This window comes from Ischnura elegans, chromosome 3, assembly GCF_921293095.1.
Source record: "Ischnura elegans chromosome 3, ioIscEleg1.1, whole genome shotgun sequence".
NCBI classification, from domain to species: domain Eukaryota; kingdom Metazoa; phylum Arthropoda; class Insecta; order Odonata; family Coenagrionidae; genus Ischnura; species Ischnura elegans.
The window spans coordinates 131,066,947-131,087,680 of record NC_060248.1 but is presented as its reverse complement, the minus strand read 5'-3'; the positions used below and the strand labels follow the sequence as shown (position 1 = coordinate 131,087,680).

General features: G+C 38.2%; 1 protein-coding gene across 2 annotated transcripts in view; it reads right to left on the bottom strand.

Moving 5' to 3' along the window:
- LOC124156587 (synaptic vesicle glycoprotein 2C-like) overlaps positions 1–4,497 on the bottom strand; it is an 82,840-nt gene extending 78,343 nt beyond the window's left edge. For both annotated transcript variants that reach the window (XM_046531224.1, XM_046531225.1), the window contains exon 1: positions 4,277–4,497. The gene's annotated coding sequence lies outside the window, so the exon portion shown is untranslated. The remainder of the gene's footprint in view (positions 1–4,276) is intronic.
- Positions 4,498–20,734: the final 16,237 nt, after the last annotated feature.

Sequence of the window (20,734 nt, the reverse complement as noted above, 5' to 3'; positions counted from 1 at the left end):
AAATAATTTGTATACTATGAATACACTAATGGTGGGTAACGAATCGCAATCAATGCATTTCGTTTTCTTTGATGAAGGAAACTACCCTATTAGCCTACACCAGGCTAGGATCCTCCGCCTGCCAAGCCCTCCTAATAAATACTTAATCTTTGAGTATTGTTAAGAGCAGATACAAGAAAACTTGTGAAAGTGTGTAGTTTACAACTGTTTTATTATGATGAGTTTAAATAATTTTTCCTCCTTGAAATTATTGCATAAGCAGTTAAATACGGGTGATTCCGGGTTACCGCTGACTATTACTTGATTATTTCGGAAATAAATCTAGTAGATTGCAAAGCCACTCAACAAGTAAGGATCCGTTTAAGTAAAAACCCCACAAATAATAATATTGCGGCACGTTCAAGTTTTTGGGGTCCATTATCATATGAAAAGTATTGTTATCGCGGGTTTATCAGTAAAGTATCATAAAACATGCAAAATAAATTTTAAAAACTGAAGTTGTAATTGGAAATGAAAAGAAGAAAATCAGCCACCTAGCCTTGGCCCACGGCCCCATTCTTAAATTTGACAATTAATGACTAAATGTTCAAAACGAAAAACGATGTGAACATTCGCTTTGCATTTGACACAGGAGTGATATAAAATTATCATCATATATTTACTCCGCCAGAGTACGCCACCTTTAAGTGCGAAGAATTAAATCGACAAAATTAATGCTGCCACTAAGCTATTCATACAAATGTTAATAGTCGAAAATTTTACCCCATATTGCCACTGAAGAACTAGAAATCGCGCAAGAATTCTTTGTAATCTTGTTATGACCAGTCCTGAAAATTTTCAATCAATAGATAATCGGAAAGAGGGATAAATTTGGAAGATTTTGTCTGGATGTACCAAAGCAAAAACAGACAAAATATCGAGTTCGTGAAAACGTGGTAAGAGCGCAACGCTTCGCAACCCCTGCCGGTCGCTTCTTCTCATAGAATATTTAACAGTTACAACTGCAGCGATACTCCGAAAAGGTAGCCCTGCACGGAAATTTCTCAACCATCTTGGAGATAACGACCACAATTTTTATATACCTCCCCATTTATAATATGGATTGCCGAGCGACTGGAATGGCTTCATATTGCACGTGGCATGCAGTACCATCTGCCTCTGACTCGACTCCGACCCTAGGTCGTGGCCAGCCGAGAGGAGTGGCTGGCATTGAAAACCGCGAAGAACAGCTGACTGCCGTTATGGTGGGAGGGACGAGTGAATCAGAGCGGAGGGGGGGGGGGGGGAGTCATGGCAACCTCCCCTCCCACTTGTTTATTTGGGGGTCACCGCGACAACACACGAAAACTCGCGGCTGTTGAGCCAATGACGCATTGGCGACCATGATTCTCAATATCTCCAATCGGGCCATGGCGGAACAAACTACACAACCACCCCCAAGAAGAAGAAGCCCAAACACATTTAACTACCAACGAATATAAATCATTTTTCAAATCGAAGGCTGACTTTGATGTATCCGAGCGTTTGAATCAACTTCCAAATCGTTTCGTAATAATTTGTCCATATATTTATGGCCTGGTATGGTTTTTGGAGGAGGCGACCGACAGCTTAAACCTGCTGAATCACACGAGCATTTTATCCGTCATTTCCGAGTGATCACTATCGCGATCACTAGAATGATCACTCGCAAATGATCGTCGCCGGCAATTGTTTTTCCCGATCACGATCGCGATGAGGATTCCAATCACTATTTTTCATCACTCGTCCGGTCGCTTTTCCCGTCGCTAAAACCGTCCCTAAAACCCCATATCAGCCAATCGGAACGCATGCCCGTATGGAGCGATTGCAGCGCAACGTTTGACAAACGTGGGAATGATATAGATAAACTTTATGCGGGTCCTATGACAACGAGCTGTGGCATCGAAAGTGATGCGATAAGCGACGGCGGGAGGGACCGTGTGATTCAGAAAAATGATCACTAGAGCGATCGCTTTTCCCGTTGAGGAAAGCGATCGCTCAAGTGACCATTTTTCGCGACGAAAAAAAATGATCGTGTGATTCAGGCTTTAGGCCATGAGGGGCGGATGGAGAAGAAAGGGTGGAGAGAAACCCGGCGTCGACATTAGTTAACTCTGAGCGAAGTGGCAATGTTACCAAATCTTAAACGTCCCATCCGACGGACGGAGTGCTGGTCTTGAAATGCGCTCCAAAATCACTGAACTAGTGATCGGGTAATCTGTAGAAAAAATCTCTGCGACCACTCGTAAAGAACGCCACGTCGCGACGAAGAAACGACGCGTCGTTTCTTAGATACCTCCAGCTCAATCGTATATTTCGACTCAGGGTTGTGTAGGCTGAGTAGTGTTGCCAAAACATTCCGACCAATACGCAAGGCAAACTCCTAGCACGCCAGAGCCGCTACTGGGGAAAATCCGGAACTAATTTTCACGGCACAACATACACAATCAGCTGTTCGTAAACAGTACCGTGAATAATTCCGTCTAATGATACACCCACAGTATTTCGTTCAAGGAACTTATAACTATTTCCCCCAATAAATTAATGCCATATTCATTAAAAATAAATGAGCACCTATACTTAAAATTCGGAATCCTAACCGCGATTTATTCTGTCAAAATAAATAGCTCCAATATTTCGTGATTAAAATTTATTAACTATTGCCTCCAATAACTTGGACTGAAAAAGTAATTATCAAATAACTATTAAAACATTTGAGTGAAAATTAGTGATTTATTTCATTAACTTATGTTAAACTATGTGGTATTCCATTATAAGTTTTCTTGGCTGAATATCTCTCACTAATACCACTTCTGTTTTGAAAAAAGCGACCCGGTTTTCAATGATTAATGATAATGGTCATCATGTGTAAGTTCTTTGAATTTAGTTAATAATTTACGCCTGACGATAAAGATTAATCATCGAAGCCCAAGATGCTATCTTTAAAAAAAGAAGTGGTATAGGTTATAGATATTCGTCCAAGAAACCTCGGTCAATTTTTATTTCAAAAACAATGTCTGTTATAATCTCATGGCATCATGGTGCACACTTGGCCCTGGAGTTCACATGGCTCCCTGCCAGTCCTAGCAAACTCAATGGAGAAGATTTCCTTCCGTATATAAGCGAGATTATCGCTGTCACCTTGTTCACTTTTGAATCGGTTTTCAATTACGTTTGCAGCACGGGTTTGAGCGTAGAGCGATTCATTTATTCCCAATGTTTACAACAGTGTTTGCACTCGCAACGTATGGCATGAATTCGATAGATTCAATCATCTAGATGATAGAAGTGATTCTTTTGCTAACAGAGTTAGGCACAGAAATTGATGGAAGAAATATTTTTAAAAAACTTGCTGGCCAAGTGATACGAATGAGTCTCTATATAAAAATATAACATTTGCTTAAGAACCCTTATTACAATTGATGGGGTGAGTAGCCAAGGGGAAGAAGTGATTCTTTTGCTAACAGAGTTAGGCACAGAAATTGATGGAAGAAATATTTTTTAAAAACTTGCTGGCCAAGTGATACGAATGAGTCTCTATATAAAAATATAACATTTGCTTAAGAACCCTTATTACAATTGATGGGGTGAGTAGCCAAGGGGAAGAAGTGATTCTTTTGCTAACAGAGTTAGGCACAGAAATTGATGGAAGAAATATTTTTTAAAAACTTGCTGGCCAAGTGATACGAATGAGTCTCTATATAAAAATATAACATTTGCTTAAGAACCCTTATTACAATTGATGGGGTGAGTAGCCAAGGGGAAGAAGTGATTCTTTTGCTAACAGAGTTAGGCACAGAAATTTATGGAAGAAATATTTTTAAAAAACTTGCTGGCCAAGTGATACGAATGAGTCTCTATTTTGTGCTAACATAGCGTAGAAAATCAAATGCGTTACCAACTATCTAGTTGATCAAATTTGTTTTCTTTGTCTAATTTCTATACTCAACTCTGTGTAGAATAAAATATCGCTTGCACCCCTTGGCTTCTCACCCCCTCAATTACTTTCCCGAAGGAATTCAAATTAAACGCAGGTTCTCGTCACGACACTTGTAAGACCATTTTGTGAGACACGCTGGGTGACAGCTAATTTAATGGGCGAATACAGAATCCTCCACTCGGGTCAAATCGAGTTGTCGGAATATTTTGGCAACACCCTCACCAAAAGATAGATGACAAGTACTCGCAATATCTTCCGACCGTGACGACACCACGGCCACCTTCACCTCTCGCTGGACTATTCGCGGACTAGACTCACCCGTAGATCAGCGGCCGACGAGGATCGGAGCAGATTCCAGCAGCCAACGAGAGGGTCCAGCTATCCTATCCACGCCTTTCATGAGATCTCCTCTTTATTGGATGGTCCAGCTTGAGCGCCGTGCGTGACAGAAGACGATCGGGAGAAAACACGCACTTAAGAGTTAGAGACACACACGCGGTGCAGTCTCGCTCGGTCTTGCCCGAGCGGATGACTGGCAACCGACGGCAAATGCGCTGGAGGGGAGGGAGGGTGCTCCTCACCTCCCCCCTCCCCTCCGGACGCCTCGGACGCTCGGCCCCCCCACCTCCTCCTTGTCCTAGAGTAGCAGCCCCCCGCCGCGACGCCAGGGGAAGTCGCGGAAAGTGCCCCCGTGCCATGCGGCGCCGCCGTCAAAAGCGGGAGAGGGATATGGGCGGAGGGGGTTGAAGGGAACGCCACGTGCATTGGGACGGAAGTGCCATCATGCACACACCCACCGTCAGCTGCTCGGGAAAACTCCGACGTGAAGGAATCAGTCAAAATAACACAGGCCAACAAACAAATTTTGTTTGAAAACTTATTTTAATAGCTCATCTTTACAGATTTTTATGTGCCGAATCTAAACCTGGCCTTAGTTTCTTTGTATCACCCATAGTTTCCAAGCATAATGTATTTTAATATTTAAGTCTAATACCCTTATACGGTATATAGGGAAATCAATGAAACACTGTGTTACATCATAAAATTGTTTGTATTTACTGTTCACTACATCGTGATAAAATTTTTTGTATCTCCTATAGCGTGATAATACAGGGTTCACTTGTCGACTGGATTTGGTCTACATTTACTTTCCCTTTTTTCCTTAAAGCTTCTTGTGTAGCTTTTTCTGCGATGAATCGCTTGCTGGACTTCTCGGTCAAGTACCAACAGTAATCCCCCATTATCTTCGTTCATTAGACCTACTTTTAATTTTATTATAACTTTAAAAAAGCTGTTAAATTCTACAAATATTGCTTGATTTCATAAATTTAACTGTAAAATGTGAATAAATGGTGGGTGATACAACTTTAAAACCATCGCATTTGGATTCAGCAACTTAAAAAACATATGAATAAGGTATTTTCAATAAAAGTTTTTTCATTGTTGGCCTGTGTAATCAAGCGAGGTGTCATTAAAACAGTGTCTCCTCTAACCAAATGTATATCCATATTAAAATATAAAAATGGTAAAATTTCCACAATAATTAGGCAGGGTGTAGAAAAATTTTGTCACGAAATTTTAAACCTGGTTGGCTTATGCCATTAATAATCAAAATTACCAATGATGTTTACGTTGAAAACGAATCATTTTAAACTACATAAACTTTTGTTTCGATATTAAAATGTTTAAATGGTAAAACTGCCACAGTAAATGGACAGTGCGTAGAAAAATTTTGTCACGAAATTTTAACCCTGGATGGCTGATGCAATTATAAATCAAAATTGCCAATGATGATTACGTTGAAAACGAACCATTTTATACCACACAAACTTTTGTATCGTTATTTAAATATAAAAATGGTAAAATTTCCACATTAAATAGAGAGTGCGTAGAAAAATGTTGTCATGAAATTTTAACCATGGTTGGTTGATGCCATTAATAATCAAAATTGCCAATGATGTTTAGGTTGACAACGAATAATTTTTAAACTACATAAACTTTTAGCCAAGCGCTGCGATCGGTCGCGAGTTTGCCGTTTCGCCGGATGCTTTAGACAACTCAAGTTCTCGAATGCTTTTCCTGCCGTATATATCGCGATGTGTTCCAAGGCAAGCACACTAGCTCAACAGCAAACTCGCGGCCAATCGCAGCGCTTAATAAAAAGTTTATGTAGTTTAAAAATGCTACACAATGGTAATGGAGCGTTTTCGACCTAAACGTCGTTGATAATTTTGCTTCGTAATGGCATCAGTTATCCAGGGTTAAATCTCTCGACGAATATAATGCGTTCTGCTATAGTGCGAATGCGTTCCGATTGGCTGATATGAGGTTTTAGTGACGGTTTTCGCGACGGAAAAAGCGACCGGACGAGTGATGAAAAATAGCGATGGGAATCCTCATCGCGATCGTGATCGGGAAAAACAATTGCCGGCGACGATCATTTCGCCTAGTGATCGCGATAGTGATTGATCACTCGGAAATGACGGATAAAATGCTCGTGTGATTCAGGCTTAAGCTGTCGGTCGCCTTCTCCAAAAACCATACCAGGCCATAAATATATGGACAAATTATTACGAAACGATTTGGAAGTCGATTCAACCGCTCGGATACATCAAAGTCAACCTTCGATTTGAAAAATGATTTATATTCGTGACAATTTTTCTCCACCCTGTATTTTACACAACACCGAAAATGGTTTCAACATGTGAACATGTCATTTGCAAATTGAAAAAAAAATTATCATCTTTATCATTACGATCACAGTGATGTGACAAGAGCTCATTTCTATGGACTACTACATATGAAGAATTAATTACAATGCTATGGCTGGCCAAATTTTAATATGCTACATAAATGGATGAAACCTGAAGTCGGTAGTGGAAAAAAGTTAGACTATCAAGTTAAAAGAATAAATATTAAACCATAGCAAAAAATGAAGGTAAAGCGATTAAAAAAAAATCTAAATGTATGGGTGTCGTTGATGCTGTATGATTTTCTCGATATGATTCCAAATGATAAATTAGGATTGCTAGGTGAGAGACTGAGCCCTTTCGGTCATTTGCATGAGCATTTCACGAATTCGGGGTGAAGGCTGCCAATTTATCTGCAATGTTTGCATAGTTTTCACGAAGAAGTAAATTTTTGTGCGAGTGGGTATGAGCGTGGCGATAGGTTTCGAGGAATTTCACTCATTTGTGAGCCCGGAAAAAGTTTTCACTCACTAAATGATCCCAAAAACTTTCCAATCCGAAACTCACGCGATGCATTTTCTATCCATTAACTTGGCTTCCATTGCTCTTTCTTATGCATCGCCCAAGATTATGAGGTAAAACATAGTTCATTTATAATCCAATCGTTACCACAGCTAGGTGTCGGTGTGGTATATTTTTTTAGAGCTTGGCAATGCGGTTGGTGGAGGCTCAAACTAGTAGGTTAGTCGTAATAAATTTTATAATCGTGAATAATCACAAGTATTTAGTTCAATATCTATTATTAATGATTACCTACTTATTGAAGGTAGCACCTTTGGCACTTTTGGAAACTGTCTTAGCATCCATTGAGTTCACATCAGCAGTGAACCTGTTCTGCTGACTGTTCCGGGTGGTTGGTTGAGGGGGGACGGAAATAGCGTCCTTCACATAGCCCTATAACATTCCTTTTTACTCCGTAACTTCACTAATGGAATTGCCAACACAATTCACAGGTACCTCCGACGAAACATCGACGAGCGATGACGCGTACACACGAAAGCCACCGTTTTCATTACAATACTCCCCTTTGTTTTTGTACTTTGTTCCGCGCCAACAGGAATGGGGAATTCCACTGAAAATGGTTGATTATGCGATAAAAAAATATCCTTCGTGCTAAAAATTAAAATGAAAGCAGTTCTTCTCTAACTTGCGTATTATTCGTAAAATTCCAATTTGAAAATTGTCTTTGAATCTTGCGCTCCAAACGACCCATCGCCATGTTGGCTGATCGTGACGTCAGAATCCAGTAAATAATACGTTTACGTGATGCCAGTAGAGAGTAGAATTACATAGCCACCCACTAAATCTTTACATTTGCAACCTTTTTTTTTAACCACAACGAACTTCATCGCTTTATTTGGCTCCCTTGCGATGACGTTATTTGAGCAAACATGATTGAACTGGCAGTTGTAAGCTAATTACGCAATATTGAAATAAATGCTTGCAATTTTTCATGATTATAAAATTTATAGCAATCTAGGTGTCAATGCTACAATTCATCTTCTAGGTACAAATGATTTGTCCTGCGTTCAATTTATACTATTTTTAACTGGAGTGAGGGAATTAAGGGGAGAGAGAAGGGGGAGGAGATATGAAAACCTGAAAAAGAACGGACGTGGGAATAGAGGTTCTTCAGGTTTTCCAGTGTTGTAATAGGGTGGTTTACTTTAATTTTTTATTGCCTAAATCGAAAGATTATTATTACTCCTGCAGTACGCATTTCACGCTCTTAGATTTTTTAATGTCGATACATATTTTTCGCGATTAAATGAAAACTGATAATTTTCAAGCGCGCGAAAACGCGACGGCTAAGTATGAATGCCGGGAAATCTCCGTGTGACGTCGTTCTGGTTCCCGCTGTCGCCGTGGGAGGTGGCCTTGGGGCGAGGCTTTGAGCGCTGATACGATGCATGCTGCTAGCAGGTAGCAGAGTACCCTGTTAGCTGGTAGCGCTTGGCTTAAATAAGGATTATTACCCTATCAAACGAAGAAAACTTTCCGAACTTAGGTAATTTTAATGTGTGATTATTAAGAGATGTTTCCCTAAGCTCTGTGCCTCATACATGCATTGGTAATTTCAGACGAAGTAAAGGTACGTTTTCATAAACGCGTCAGAGGCGCACGCGCGCGACAATACGCGTCACGTATTCGCGTGAACCGTTCACATGCAAGCGAAAGCGAACCTGCGCGTAGGATGTGCTTGCGCGACATCTACGGCAAAGAAGAAATTATAAAAAAAGAAACGACACGACCGTGGTTGCAAACTAACTTTCAGATATATGAGTTGGAGTGTATTTCTGCGAAAATATTTGAAGGGAAGAAATGGATGCAGTACTGCCATTGAATCCTGTACAAATGGAATGGAGGTTTAATGCCTTATTGGGCCTTGTTTTACTAAGAAGACGGCGATATGCAAGAAAAAGGTGGTGGGTTCGCCCAATATTTGAGGAACGCAGAAGGCAGGGAGACTACCATCATCTCCTCCAAGAGATGAGGCTTAACGACCGCGAGTCATTTTTTAATTACTTAAGAATGTCCCCAGAAATGGTTTAGTTAGTACTATCGAATTCTGATGAAATTTATCAAAATTTTCGGTCGTCATATGGCTCATTGAAAAATTTAGTAACAATTACCAATCCAATTTGATAAATTATATCAAACAGGTTTGGTAATTGATACCGAAATGGCCACAGCAGTTCGATAAAAACTATCAAAATCAAAAGATAATAAAACATACGTAGCGTGCACATGTGAAATATTTTCAATCCAGAAAACACTCTTATGATTTAAAATCACAAAATTAATAGTATAACGTAAGTTTATGCCAAAAATATACATAAAAAATTTTAAAAAAATACACCTGCTAACAGCATCGAACGCGGGCCCTCCGCGTGGAAGCGTTGAGCGCTAACCACTGGACTAAATCGGTTGCCATAACAAAAGTCTACACAAACACAGTAATATTTTATTAATGTTCATAATCAACCTTTGCGTTGAAATGTGAATAAGATGTGATTAAACTTTCCCTTTGTAAGCTTAAGAGTAATACTTGATGCACACAATTGCACTAAGTAGTTACTCCATATCCATATCTAGTGCATATGCGCAATAAAACTTTGTTTGTACGCTTTTTACATCGATCTAGAGGTGATTTTAACGTGCTGGGTGATATCCTTAGCATGGATTGCGTCTAGTATGACGACTTTAATCACGTCATTCAACATGATCGCGAATGATTATGCCTCAGGAATACCTCCAATTAAGGTTTTTATGTGTCGAAATACACAAACATCTCCTAACAGCTTTAATATCCATGATAATACGCTGTTCAATCATTGTCTTTGATGCACCGGCTTACGGATAACATTGCAATGTAAAGCAATAATAAACAGAAAAATGAACGTAAATAATATTAAAACTTTATCGCCATCACAAATAATAAAAACAAAATCATTTCTACCAAATTACCCGGATTTCCGAAATGATAACTTCATCAACGAAACCTCGCTGGTCGGCCATGTTTGAGATTCTACGCGTCCCACGCGTCGAAAGTTGAACATATTTCATCTCGGGAGACGCGAAGCTAGGCGAACGTACGCCATATCACGCGAAGAAATCCGGGCTTCTGATTGGCTGAAAATTTCGCTTTCGCGTCGGTTCGCCTGAAACGCGTTCATGAAAACGTACCTTAATACTCCTATCCTCTCGTGTAGAAACTATGTCCCTGTGACGTCACGTGGAGTGGGCGCTAATCTGGCCTTTTTCAAATGAGGTTAAAATTGACCATTGCCATTCGTCTAAACTGGGAATTCTAAAACCAAATAATTTGTGTATCATGAATACACTAATGGTGGGTAAGGAATCACAATCAATGCATTTCGTTTTCTTTGATGAAGGAAACTACCCTATTGTATAAATGGAATTCAGTACACACCATTGGTACCTTCAAGATGATGTAGTATCAATGAAACCTAAGATATAATAAATTTTATAATCGTGGAAAATTGCTAGTATTTATTTCAACGAGGAAAACTTCCACTCCATTACGCAATAATATTCGGATTTTATTACTGAGCAACATACAGTTTTTATACGAAAGTACAGTTCTGCATCCATGTTGAGCTAACTTGAGGAAAACAAACCTATGTTAGTGGCAGTCTCCCTTGGCATAGCTCCAAACAGATGAGATGCGTGAGCCTATTTTATATTCCTGGATGGATTCGCAGACGGCAAACGAGGAAGATACAGAGACCGGGCATTGAATGTCGCGTGAATCACGAATAAGAAGGGCGCGCCCCCTGGCGTTTGGAAGTTGAGCGGACGAGACTACGAATTAGCGTTAATTTCATTACGATATCATTTATTTATAAGAAATATTGCAGTGGCAGCTCATGAATATCTTAATTATGCATTTTCTTGCTTTCTTCTTTAGCTAAATCGTGAGAATTCAATGCGTACGGCACAATGTTACTAATGTTTTCCTATTTTATTTGAACTCATATTTCCTTATTTAGCCATATTCCATTTACTCGTACACTTTTTTCATCTATCATTTGAAAATCCTTGCATTTTGTCATAGTATACAATTTAGCTGTTATTTTCACCGCTTCACGGAATTATCCATCAGAAGTAATCAGCGTTGAAGCCAATAGTGCCGTTATAAGTTTTCTCTTAACTTTCTTAGTCGGCTTTATTTGTTATCCACAGCGTTCTTTTGATATTTCTATATTCTCTGGATTTCATCTCATTGTACCGATATTGCGAGTTACTTTATGTTAAATTGAGTACAACTTGTGCGTTGCAGAGCTGAGGTAAAGTCCAGCGTTTGGATAATGCGAGCAGAGGAACAGTGGATAGCTCTTCGTGGGGCTCAGTCTCGTGGACGGCGAACCGCGAATGGCGAAATAGCTCGACTTTGCGAGAATGGATGGCTTTGAGCTGAGGAGTGGACGGGGATCATGAAAGGGAGGAAGTGCTCCTTAGATTAGCCGCTGGCTATATTTAGAGCCCCTGGAGCGGGAATAAGGTGGGGGAACAGAAAGAAGGTCGTGTGTAAAATATTGGAACGATAAACATATGATTCTAAAACAATGTCAAACTTTTCTATGGCGAATATCTCAATTTTAAACTCTATAGCATCTACGCAAAAGTGATAAGAATGGGAGAAGCTAGAGACTCGGATGCTGCACGCTAGACTTATATTTCTTGAGACATTGAGAATAGATATTTTTTAGAGCGATACGGAGGCATCATCTTAGAGCCCCACTATATTTCCAGGACCGACAGATACAATAAATGAAGAGACATATTTTGCCGAATGGATAGATATGGGAATTCTTTTTTCCCCCGAACCATAACGGACTTTAATAAATATTAGTCGTATTTTTTTAAGCATTTGATTTCACACGTAAGCTTGTGCCTGTCCTGACACCCCCTGCCACACGCATTCTTGGGCGTCTTGCGGGTTAGTATGTATTTACTATCCCGTAAGCCGCATAAGTAGGCATGCGGCTGGAAATTTTTGGGACACAAGGCATGTTTACCAGATAGAGACATTAGTGTGCGTTTCGAATGGCTAACATTTCTAGAAGTCGTTATTTGTCGGCAGATAAAATGAAATCGTAAATCATCCCTTTCAGTAATTCACCTCTATTATTCCATCGTTTCTCTCGGACCTGAAATTATGGTGGGGTTCTAGAACGATGCACGCCGTACGACTCTGAAGCAGGTCTGTTCTTAATTGTTCGAAGAATCTATCCCCCCAGGTCCCTAGAGTCTCCCACGTATAAGCTGTGAACCCTCTAACTTTGGATAGGTATATTGTAACCAGCAAATAACCAGAACCCGCATATTAAAAATTCGATTGCCCATTCCATCTTGACACATTCTTTGAGTTCAGATAGAGATTTTGTAAATATAAATTTTCACGCTTTTGGTGACTTTCATCTGTCGCGGGATTCTTCGAGATACTTTAATTAATCTATTCATAAATCTTTAATTTCTTGTTCTGCTCCGCAATATAATTCCTTTTGTGTTAATATCATTTGTTTGCTCAACCTTCGATTAATGTCGCATTGCGTAACATTTATTTGCGACGCACTCAATTTTTAACGCCGTGCATCATTTATAGATATGGCTGGTCTAGTGAGTTATTATAAAGCCTTGACTCATGAAGAATTGCGTGTTCTGTCAACAGCCTACTCATCAAATTCGCTCTATGCCAACAAACACTCCCGCATCGCGTCATCTTGCTGTTATTAAGGTGTTGATGGTGGCCTCGGATATTCCAGTACACAAAGATGCGCCTTCATTGAGAAGAGCGTAGGTGATATCATGACATTAAAATTGCGATGGTCACATGACTAAAAATTGATAAGTGTCGGCTTCGTGCAATAGGGTACCCCGCGCGGCCACCGAAGGGTTAGAATAAAATAATTGCTTTCCGTTTCCATTCAAGTAGCATTCCAATTTGCGTTGAAGAACGAGAGTATTACTTTTCCCCTTATTTTTCCGCTTTTTATTACAACGTTTTTCTTCACTTACTTTCGTGTCTGTCTGTCTGTTTGTAACGGTGGAATTTTGTAATTCAATTTCAACACACTTAACGACTAGCTAGAGCATTGAAACTTTATATCTAGCTCAGATCTTGATGACAATGCGCCCATCGTTTTTTCGTTTTGGTCGTAATGATTGCCATAAAGTATGTCACCATTTAAGTGACAATTCATATCGAGACTCATATATGGACAGAGAAATTAATTTTCTTCCTTTTAGTTGGCGAGAAAAACGTTGTTTTTTTAATTTTTTAAATTTATAATATTATTGGCTCTCTACTTTCATCATTCTAGCATGAGAATGCAAAATTGTGTCAAAATTAAAGATTTGATAAAACAATAAAAATATTAAAAATCTTACAGGTGCTAATAGTAGAATGAAAGAATGATAAATTATAAGCAAATTTGAACGTTATTATTTAATCAATATTTTTCGTTCTTTTTTCAAAAGTAAATAAAATTAACAGAAAGTGTTGAAATTCAATTCCACGATTGAGCAATATGTGTTTAAATAAAGTTTTGAAGGGAATTCATAGCGAAATGCATTGAAACGTGCCGATCCTTGCGCAACAAGTGGCTAAAGTTGAAGTGAGAATTAACGCGCGGGGACCGGGCTCACATTAGGGCCGCTACGCTCTGGAGCCTCTTTTTATAGTAATACATACTCAATGGTTTCTCTTCTGCACACCGCATTAAGTGTGTTCGCAGTCTTGAGCCTCATCGCCCGCCGCTGCACAGTGGGGCCAAACACCACTTTAGACGGACAAAAGTCCAAAACTTTTACTAACAACCCTAAAATATTCTTATATATATTTTAGAGACCGCCTTTATGAAATCCAGTATTAAGTTTTCAATATTTTCGAGTTTTTGTTTTTTTTTCAATTTTCCCACTTTGACAATTTTAAAACTAACTTGATTAGTTATAAAAATAGATTAAATATAAAAATTTGAACTAATAAAAATTTTAAAAATCACGTCAATAATTCTAGTGGACGAAAAAAATCTGATGTAAAAGTTGCAAAATTATTTCAGCAATATCTTTGCAAAAACTTTCATGCTTAATAGAAAAATAAAGATTTGCTCATAAGTTTGCATGTACTCATCGTACCATTTTTCCATTTCTTTTCCTCGGATAAAAAAGATGTTACTATAAAAATGTCAAGTATTGTCAGAGTATACAAACTTTTACGGGTGGTATCTTCATAAAAAGAGGACAAATCTGCTGATACGGCACAACGAAAGGAAGCAAGGGACATATAATGGAGAATCATGGAAAGACTGATAGTATTACGAAAATATTGCAAATACTGGGATGGGACTCACTTGCACGAAGAAGAAAAATTTAGTATAAAGAAATTTTCTTCTCAGAGAGAAATACAAACTCTATGACATATGATATACCTATTTTATTGATATACTGTGGAATGTAGAAAATAATACTATTTTAGAAAGCATAACTGTTTGGCTAATACCATTAACTGTGTTTTTTATTATGAATTATAAAGGTATCTGTCAATTAAACTATATAAAAATATAAAATAGATTCTGGTCAAATTTGGTGAAAATTGGTCATTTGACAATAAAAACATCAATGCAATTGTCATCGGACCTTTTTGATCAAAGAACGGTTATTCGTCATCATCAAGAATTTATTTTCCCAGCTTTCAGATTTTCATCTACAAAGACGGAATACCATTCGAACTTGGGTCACAGTTTTTTTATTAAAAAGTGTGGATCAGCATCATATCAGTGTTTTTTAACTAAATACTAGCTGACCCGGCGAACTTCGTACCGCCTAACAATCAATGAACTTACAGTTTACTTACACCATTTATAAATCAAGAACCGCTGTATCGTTTTTAATCATGTTTAATTTATTATAATAAAATAAGGATACAAATTATATAAAAATACGTAAATGAGTACCAAAATTGCTTGTCAGAAAGACATTTTCTTTATTGAATCTACAGAGGGTGAATCGGAGCACGTTTACGCGGATTTTTTTCAACAAATTTTCTTACGTTTTAGCTTAAGAAATTTTGGGCATTATGGTTTAATAAAGCAATTCATGAAATAAAAATTATACGCATTCAGTTGTTGGCTATTTGCGTTATTAGCTGTAAAAAAATGTTTTTAGGTCCAAGTCTGTTGCATACACTTGGCCCATTCAGGGGGCAGGTTGACACGACCCCAGACCGACGCTTGACTGATGCTCAAAATCATGCAAGAAAAGCCCCTATGAAGCAGCATTCGCATTAAATGACTTAAGGCGCGCCAGTCTTAGTATCTCTGTTTGGAAAAAATGCACTGCGTAAACGTACTGCATGCGTAAACTCACCACGGTGAGCCCTACACATTCGGGTTTAATGTCTTGCGTCAAGCACCTTCTGAGAAACAACAGTTTTTGTTTTGTTATCAGGTGCAAGATGAAGCGGATGAAGCTAAATAAATATAGCGAAGCAAAGCAGTGACGCAGCGACCCCCCCCCCAAGAGCTTAGAGAATTTTTTTATGAAAGATTTTGTTATTAATATTAGGGGGACGGATGACTAACAAACAAAACATATTTAACTATTCACACAGCCACAAAACCCACTATTTTGAACCATTTATCTTAAAAAATGTCTGGGGGAAGTGCCCCCACACTTCCCGCTTACCTTAGCGAGTTTTCTATACCCTACAGACCCGTGGTATTAGCTGCGCCCAAAACCCCCTATCCTAGCTACGCACTTGAAGCGAAGGAAGAAATACAGAGGATGGTTTATCGACTCGTGAACATAGCACGCTAAATTGACCATGAGAAAATCATGGGTTTTCATTAGCACATGAGCACAAACAACACAAAAACTGAAAGAATGACCATGCGATTTTTTAATCGTTATCACGAATGCAACACGAATTGTAAATTGAATACGTTTAAGCTCATAAAGGGCATATGAGTTGAGATCATGGAATGTACGGAATGAGGACTTCCTAACTTTTGAAGTTTCCTTTGAGTAAAGTTGCGTGAATCACATTCATCACCAATTTTTTTAATGATCAAACACGTTCCGTTGGATAGTTATGGCTGGTTTAGGCTTCGAAAGATCATGAGCACAGAAACTACATTTTTCTGTAAATCGTGCCTTGGTAAGCCAGGTACGTCCAAGGACTTAAAATATTCAGATAGATAGTTGGTGATTTCGTCTTTGTTTGTTACACATTTAAAAGATTCGAATCCATGCAGAGTACGAACTATTTGAATTTACCTCGTTTTAGTCATCCACATCTTCGTTCTTGCTCGCTAAATCAACCATCTTTGATTCTTTTGGTGATCAATCATATTCTGGAACTCTTTGTTGATGAGCTCACTGAAACTAATTTGCAAACATTCCAAGGAAATGAGTTAAAACTTATCGATTCCTTGACAGGAACACGGACATTACCGTTTGTCAACAATTGCTTATTGATTTGTTTACAAACACGGTAGTGAAGTGTCAACTCGAGCTGGGCCACGGCTGGGCTTACAATCAGCTCGAATTAAATTTTAAAAATGTAATTTCAATTTAATTAATATTTTGAATATATTTAGTAATTAAAATGTTATATTGTTACAAAATGCAGTTATTAAAGTGGTAAAAACCAAACAAATTATTTAATTTGTAGTTTTGACCGACTTATCAATTGTTGTGTTACTATAACTCCTAAAAGCATGTCCATAGGAAAGAGATGAATTTTTTGTGTGAAATTATCCTTTTTTTAACGGCCTATATGTTAACCCCGCCTGAGACGAATCCAAAGAACCAAATCTCATTGAAATCGGTGCAGCCGTTCTCGAGTTATAAGTGTTCTAACTAACACGATTTTCGACTTTCTTTTATATATATAATAGATTATGTTCTCCCTGCACTTATAAAAATATTACTACGGGGCCGGGGGGGTACATAGTATAAATTTAAGACCGAGAAATCTAAAACCGTTATTCACTATTGAGAAAGATAAAAGAGCCTGAAATGTCACTACGATCGAAGGATTTTCTATTTTCGTCCCATTTCGTGGGGCTTACAAGGAAAGTGCATTTCTCTGTTTGCTTCCCGCATCTATTATCGCCGTCAATCCCTCACTTCGAGAGGGTGATGGGTTGGAATTTGAGCCCTTTGCAGAGCAGGTCATTTTTTTCCACGCCTCACTGAGCGCCGTAAACAAACTAACGAACCATTAATATAAACAGCATATTTTTCTCTCGCAAAAGTGAAAAAAAAACTTAAAATCTTCCAATGAATAGGGTAGTTTCCTTCATCAAAGAAAACGAAAGGCATTGATTGAGATTCGTTACTCGCCATAAGTGTATTCATAATATACAAATTATTTGGTTTTACAAATCCCAGTGTAGACGAATGGCAATGGTCAATTTTAACCGCATTTGGAAAAAGCCAGATTGGCGCCCATGCGATGCCACTCCACGTGACGTCGCAGGGACCTAGTTTCTATACGAGTAGATAGGAGTTTTACATCGCATATCGTTGTGGAATGTTTTGATATTAATGCTGAAAAATATTAACGTAGGGTTTTTCTAGAACTTCTATCAGCATTAGATCCATTAAAATTACTAATATAACAACTAAAAATTGATTTAATCTCACTACGAAACGGGTCTTCTTTTCCCATGACGTCATTTCATACGTCATTGAAGACTTTCACCAGACGTTCCGTCTCAACCTGTTCCTGCATAAGTGACGTCACAACAAACGCCCTGAATTGTAAGTGGCCATTTCCACGAGGCTCACCCTTCCCTAATTTTGACTTCAGTACATTTGGAAATATGCATTTTTCTTTCGAAAACGTGTAAAAATGCATTGAAAAATGCTGAGAAATGTGTTTTTTATAAATGTTCCATCTCCCTAACGCCAACCGTATATTGCTTGTGTACCTTTTTTGTGGCTTTAGAGTTCGGCAGAATAAAATTTTACCGTTCACGTTTTTCTTTTATTCAAAATATTACTATAGTTATTGATATTATCTTTAATTACTCGTTCACTCCTTGAAATTGTTTTCGGAAAATCTGCTCACGTTCAAGATTCAGCATATTCGCTTTTTAGCAGGATGGTCGAATCGGAATGCGTCAAGTGCCTACTCACTAGTTTGTGGAATTCGGATGAGTTATTTTGGGAAGGCGAAATTTTTTAATTGTTCTATAAGCGATAAGGCGTTGCTGATTTCCAAAGCTCAAAATGTCATGGAAAATCCCCATTGACTTCATGGCGTGCTTTGAAAAGTTGAAGATTGTCCGGGGGTGAGATTTTAAGCGTCATCGGTGGAAAAAGGGAGGCGCTGCTTCGGGATTCCCGATTGCGAGGAAAATCCGTCCATCGCGTCGGCACTATGCGCAGATGGGTCGTTGTTGTGAGCCGCTGTTGCTGATCGTGCGGCCGCTGTTGCTGCTGCTGGCCTGCTCTTATTCCTCAAGGCACGGTGAAAGGACGCGGCGGCTTTTAAAATTAGCCTCGCGTGGGGGGGAGGGAGAACAGCTGATGGGGAGACCACAATATTTTGCTCGCGCCGAATGGGGGAGAGGGGCGGGGGAGGGGGGCAGGTCAAAGACGCTTCGGAGATCCAATTCGCGAGAGAAGAGCGGCGATAGGTAAAGAAGGCGGAACAATGGGTTCTCGTCCCCTTTCATAAAATGCTGACTACATTTTTTTCATTTTACATTGGTATTAGACTTACCTGTTTACGCCAAATTGATTTAAAGTCTTTAATTGCTTATTCTTCTGTTGCTCATACAGGTATTGCAATTGGTGGATTGATAGCAATAAGTTAATGAGGGTTAATTGGTTACTAATTACATTAATAATTGCTCATGGTCTTTGTTCTTCTGGTATATTTTGTTTAGCTAATATTTCTTATGAACGTGTTGGTAGTCGGAGATTATTTTTAAATAAGGGTTTAATAAATCTTATGCCTAGAATATCTCTTTGATGCTTTTTTAAAGATCTTCCAATATGACAGCTCCCACAACTTTAAATTTACATGGGGAAATTAGATTATTTAATAGTGTTATTAGTTAAAGACGAATTTTGATATTCGGTCTAGCTTTTTTATCATTTTTCAGCGCGGCTTATACTCTCTATTTATATTCTAATTCCCAGCATGGAATGATTTTTTCTTGTTTATGATTCTGGTTATTTACGTGAATGTTTACTCATTTTTACATTGAGTACCTTTAAATTTGTTGATTTTAAATGTAAATAACTTTTTTAAATTTACGTTATCTTAAGTAGTTTATTTTAAAATAATAATTTGTGGTGTCATAGAAGTATTTTATATGCCTCATGTAATTATTTGGTGTTCTAGTGTTTGTAAAATTTCTTTTTTTATCTTGATGTTTTTTTGTTTGCCTTTCTTTTTTACAGGAATTTACTTTTGTGTTATTAATCTTTGTTATTTTTTTGAGTTTTTATTGAGGTTTTAATATTAAATTCTTCTAATGTTGTTATGACTTTTCTCTTTGATTGAATATCTTTAATATTTATAGGTCTTGTATTATTCATTTCTTCTATGGTCATTTTTTTAGAGAAATGATTATGGGGAAGGTGATGTCTTTATCGTACGTTTTATTTTATTGGTTATTATATTTGTAATATCTATAATACTTCTAATTGTTAGTCCTAATATAATTTCAATTTCATTGGGTAGAGATGGTCTTGCTTCCACGGTACATTTTTTATAATTTCCTTCTAATTTTTCTTTTACGGAAGCCTATCATTCATTCGACCACGTGGAATGGGTTGTATGATCTGTGGCACGATGTGATGGAAGTTACTTATGTTTGTTAAATAATGCATTGCAAAACACTTTGTTTCTTCCACAAGCTTCTTGTCTAAGTGTCTTTCGTTATTTATATGGAGCCCTTCCACACGTACGTGCTTCAAGTTTCGATTTGAGGCATTGCGATATTTCCACTGAACTTATTCCCACGCATCTCGTTTGGTTGTTATAATAGCATTTTCAATTGCATCATGTGCAGCTAAGTTCGCAAATTATGCAAATTATGTTCGTGTCGAGGTTAATTAATTACTTTCATTTTTCACCGTAAACAAACGGTGTCTTGCATACGTAGATCCCGAGTATCGCTCCACCCAATATTACGCTCTCTATGACCCTGACCTCAATGAAGCCCCTTCCTAGCAGAACACTTTTGTTTGCTTCTCTCATAAATATAAATATTGTTCACAGGATTCTCCACTCCCACGATTCCATTGACCGGTAAATAGTGGCGTTCCAGTCGCTAGGATACGTGTCAATATACGTATTATCCCGCAAGAGATACGCTACGCGGCGTAAATGTAATCATTTATTGCTAAAAATTAAGCTCAATTAATATTCTTTGAAACTCACTGATATAACCTATAGTAAAAAACGCATTAAGCATTTACAAGTGAAATAAATTTGGCGTTATGAATTCCCTAAAGAACATCTTTTAAATGCGATATT